Source organism: Pan troglodytes, chromosome 15 (genome assembly GCF_028858775.2).
Source record: "Pan troglodytes isolate AG18354 chromosome 15, NHGRI_mPanTro3-v2.0_pri, whole genome shotgun sequence".
Taxonomy (NCBI): Eukaryota; Metazoa; Chordata; class Mammalia; order Primates; family Hominidae; genus Pan; species Pan troglodytes.
The window spans coordinates 98,882,767-98,887,837 of NC_072413.2; the positions used below are offsets into that span (position 1 = coordinate 98,882,767).

The window sequence follows — 5,071 nt, forward strand, 5'->3', positions numbered from 1 at the left end:
TCAAGTCTGCTGCTGTCCTGCCAGCCTCTTCCCGGCATGCTCCTTGGGCTCTTCTCTCTCTCTTCTGCAGCTCTCTGAGTTCCTGGAGGGGAGGGCCTGGGGCTGGGCCATCTCTGAGTCCCCTCCTTGGCAGGGAACTATGCCCCTGGTGGGACACCCCCTGGGCTGACTCCACAGCCAAGGGCAGATAGGCCGGAAGGGGAGTTGGGTAGCCCTGGGGCTTCTCCCACTGAGGGGCTGGGGCTGTGCTCCCACACAGAGCCCTCCAAAGGGACCCGGCCCACAGGATGGATGGACAGACGTTGGAGAGATGGTGCCCCTTTGTGCCCAGGGCAGAGGGGGTGGGGCTTTGGCAGAGCAGGGCTGGCCGTTTCTGTGCCCCAAGAGGAGGGTCTCCTGGAGGGGTCTCCGCCTCTACCCAGGACTCTTTCATGACCAGGAGGCTGAGGCCCCTCACAGGCGGCTTCTTACTCTCTCCTTAAACCTGTTCTGGAGACATTTCCCCTCTCCCCAAGGATTCCCAACTCTGGGTCCCCAGAAGCTGTCAGCTGGGCTCCCTTCTTCCCCTGTGCCTACCCTGCTCAGGCTGGGTACCTGAGGGTGCCCAATGGCAACATGAGCAGGGGGCACGGCCGTGGCCCCTGGTTCTTGGACCTCTGTCTTCTGCCTCTCTGACTAACTCAGGTCCTGTGCATGGCAGAGGTGACCCGCACCAAGCCCTGTGATATTGGCATCATTAACCCCATTAACAAGCCACGACAGCCAGCCCAGGCATGAGCATTGGGGCAGCAGGGCAGCGAGTGTGGGGAGAGAGGCCTTGCAGTAGCTGAGGCCATTAGAGAGGACAGGAGGGTGCAGGAGGGAGCACCCTCACCTCTGCCCTTCCCACTCACATCCCATCTCCCCTTCCTCACCCCTCCTTCCCCATGCACCCCTTCTTCCTATAGGAGGGAGCACCCTCACCTCTGCCCTTCCCACTCACCTCCCATCTCCCCTTTCTCACCCCTCCTCCCCAATGCACCCCCTCCCTTCCTGCAGGAGGGAGCACCCTCTCCCCTGCCCTTCCTTCCCACCTCCTGTCTCCCCTTCCTCACCCCCCCTTCCCCCATGCACCCCCTCCCTTCCTGGTCTACCCCTCAGCTTCTGTGGTGTCAGGATGGGTATGCTTGTCTTTGTTGATCTCAGATAGGTGGACAGGGGTCTGGACGAGGCTTACTGTTTGGGTCTGAGGTCAGTGCTCATGGGCTTGGGCTCTGAGCGGGTGGGTGGAGCTTGGGAGTAGGGGTGATGGCTTCTATTTGTTGTCTTTCTCTTTTTCACTTTGGGAGCAACCGGGGTCACCAGGTGGGCAGGAGAGGACCTCACGTCTCTGCCCTGGGCAGATTGTTAAGATCTGGTCAAGGTCCTGGCACAGGGGCCGGAGTCCAAGGCCCTAACTGGACCTGGGGCCGCCTGCAGGAGGGATGAGCGATTCCGGACCCGAGCGGTGAGTAGCCCTCAGCTGCCTGGGTGGTGTGCTGTTGAGTGTTCCAGAAACTGGCCCTGTGTGCACCAGGGCTGGAGGCTGGCACGTTGGGCATCTCATGGGGGTGGGCTGGGTCGGGAAGGGAGGTTGATGGACAAGACTCAGCAGGAGTGGAGCTCAGGGCTCCCTCCATCCCCTGACATCAGTGACCTGGGGGTGGACAGAGAAGGTGGAAGATGGGTGCATTTAGTTGTGGCCTGCCAGGTCCCGTGGGCCTGTGTGCCAGTGTCCGCGCCAGGCTGGGCTGTCTGCTGTTCAGAGGAGTTTTCACCTTTTTTTGTGGTGGCCATGATGTCATAACCCAGCATGACATTTAACATTAACCTTCCTTTTTCTTTCCCCAGGAAAAAAAAAGGTTTGTATTATTTTTCTTTTGAATTTTTTATTTCCATAGGTTTTGGGGAACAGGTGGTGTTTGGTTACATGAGTAAGTTCCTTAGTGGTGATTTGTGAGATTTTCGTGCACCCATCACCTGAGCAGTACACACTGAACCCAGTTTGTACTTTTATCCCTCACCCCCTCCCACCCTTTCCCCGGAGTCCCCAGAGTCCATTGTATCACTTTATCAGTAGTTCTCCTCTGCGCCTGGGGGCTGCCGCTCTTCTCTGTAAACTAAACCTGCTCCGGCTGGGTGGGGCAGGGGAGCCAAGGAGGCGAGGTCCTCGCTGTCTGCTGGTGTGGGGGGCCGTGGCCACTCTAGCACTGGGAGCCCCCTAGTCAATATGTGTGTGTGTGTGTGAACTGTGGATAAATACGCTCACCTTAGCGTGTGTCTGGATTCCCCCACTGTAGGGCACGGGTGATTATTGCTGGTAAATTCTCTGTTTGGCCTTACCCTGCAAGGTAGTCCTGTTCGTCCCTCCACCTTTTTTTTTTTTTTTTTTGAGACGGAGTTTCACTCTTGTTGCACAGGCTGGAGTACAGTGGCGCGATCTCAGCTCATCGCAACCTCCGCCTCCCAGGTTCAAACGATTCTCTGCCTCAGCCTCCCGAGTAGCTGGGATTATAGGCATGCGCCACCACACCCAGCTAATTTTTTGTTATTTAGTAGAGACGGGGTTTGTCCATGTTGGTCAGGCTGGTCTCGAGCTCCTGATCTCAGGTGATCCATCCGCCTCGGCCTCCCAAAGTGTTGGGATTACAGGCGTGAGCCACTGCACCCAGCCTTGCCCCTCTATCTTTCATGGCCAGGAGGAAAGGATGGCGGTCCTCGACGGTCCTGGCTGCAGGGACACGGGGACTGCCAATCCACCCCACATTTACCCAGGGAGCCCTTACCAAGCAGGGACAGAGGTTTGCCATTAAAATCCAGCCTCTGGGACCCCCCAGAGGTGGCCTTCAGGAGACCTGATCTAGGGACCCCCCATTATGACCCCAGGCTCTATCCCAAGGTAGTTGGGACTTGGGAGCCCCAAGAAGAATGTCATCTGGGAACAGAGGGGGTTTTAGGAGCCAGCGGCCCATGGAGACTGGGTCTGGTTATTCTGGAAATGACCCTCCCTCTCACTACATCCCCCATTTGATGATGGGAAAACAGGCTGGAAGATGGACAGCCACTACCTGAGGTCACCCAGCAAGTCAAAGTTGGGGCCTTCTGGGGCCAGGTCACTAAAGGGGATCTGCACCTCTTGCAGCTGAGCCCCTGGCCTTAACCCATAGCAGCCTGTCTTGGGCTGCCATCAGAGGCAGAGTGCTAGGTGAACGGACAGACAGACATGGTGCCCTTGAGCTCCTGGAGCTGCTGTGATGTTGGTTGTTGGGGGGGTCATTGCTGGGCCTTGTGACTGGAGGCAGAGTGGGTGAAGTGGCCCAGGTGAGAGGACAAAGATCAGCCACCAGGAAGGGACCTCCATCCTGGCTCTGTCCTCAGCTCCTCTGCAGCCGGTTCTGGGCCTTGATTTCCCCAAGTTTACCTTGGGAAATTGACATGAGAAGTCTGTGGATGGGGCTGGGAGCTCTGAGTGCCAGCTGTGCCCAGCAGTTTATTCCTAACTCTGAATCCTCACAGCAGCCTTGGTGGGTTGGAGTGACAGATGAGGAAACTGAGGCTGGGAGAGGCCTTCCTGCAGCCAGCCAGTGGAGGGAGAGAGAAGCCCAGAGGTGTAGCCCCTGCCTTTGAACCTGGAGATCCTGACCATGATCTCCTGGTGCTGCTATCAGGGGTAGATTCTTCAGACAGGTGGATGGTGGGTGAAGGCCAGGCGCCCCTGGGGACTTGTGAGGGCATCGTGAGCCCTGTGTGGGGCTGGGCAGTGCAGGGAAGGAAGGAGGCTGAGCTTGCAGTGCCAGCCTTGGGCTCCCGTGGGGTGTGTCCTTGGGCAGGGGCTCCCCACTGTGTGCCCAGTAGTCCTGGTCCACGATGGGTAGGAGCAGGAGGCAGAGCCACACTGTCTGGAGGCTGTCATGCTCCCGTGCCTCCCCTCGAGGACACAGTAGGGTCTCTTCCATGTGGGAGCTGAGAACTCTGGGGCCAGGTGGAAATGGCTTTCCTAGGGGATGGGGTGGCTCCAAGTCAGGCTAGTCAGACCCCTGCGGGGCCCCTGAGCTTTGAGCCTGAGATCTGTTGGGTGGTCTCACGGTGTGTCTTCAGGAGCAGGTTCCTCAGCAGGGCAGAGAGGGCAGAGCTGGTGTGTCCTGGCATGGGGGCCCGTGTGCACAGAGCTCCAGTGTTTTTGCCCTCCTAGATGAAGTTCAAGGTCATGCTGAGAGAGGCCCACGGCTCCTTCCCCTCTGTGTCCTCGCAGAGCTCTCACCTGTGGAGGGGTGCAGTGGGGCGGGGGTGCTCTGGGAGGTTGGAGGCCACTCCTGGATAGGTGTGACCCATGGCCAGGAAGAGGGGTCAGCATGTCCTGGACTGTGGAGGGGGAACTCAGAGTGGGTGAGTGCCACCTGCCCTACCTCCCCAACTCCCCGTGGGACCCCTGGCAGCCCCCTACCCAGGGCAGTGCACCCTCACCCTCATAATAGCCATTTTTGCCACTTTGGGGACAGCATGACCCTCTGAAATGGGACCCAGGACTTTTCCTCTCGGGGTGGGGGTTAGGGACTGCTTGAGACCAGGGCTTGTGGACCCTGCAGTGTGGGGCTCAGACCGCACCTCATTTCTCACATGGCGAGGAGGCCAAGGCCAGAGGTGGGATCTGGGTTTTGGGGCTCCCTTTTCTGGAACCCTTAGGAGAGGCAGCTCCCACTCCCCCGCCTCCCACTGCCCTGAGGCACCTCTTCTGTCCTCTCTTTGACATGAGCCTGTGGGGGGTGCACGTCCCTGGTGGCCTCAGTAGGGGTGGGTGCCTTCTCATGGCAGAAAGAAGTGCCCAGAGTCTTGGTGGGGATGCCTTCAGGAAGGTTGGGGGAGGCCTGCTGCCCATGTGCCAGGCCCCCAGGGGCTGTTTCAGGGCAGAGCGTTTCCTGCCCCCACCCTTCCTGCCCAGTCCACTTGCCCCCTCCTCCACCTCAACCTACTCCCTCCCTCCTCCCATGCGTGTCCCCTTCCCCGCCTATCCTCCCACCACCTCCACTTTTAGAACAAACCCCAAAGTCAGACA

At 58.9% G+C, this 5,071-nt stretch overlaps 1 non-coding gene across 1 annotated transcript; it reads left to right on the forward strand.

The window, feature by feature from the left end:
- The first annotated feature begins 393 nt into the window (after nt 1-393).
- MIR665 (microRNA mir-665) lies at nt 394-464 on the forward strand. Its single transcript, NR_035979.1, has one exon. It is a non-coding gene; the product is annotated as a microRNA mir-665 (primary transcript).
- The last annotated feature ends 4,607 nt before the right edge of the window (nt 465-5,071 follow it).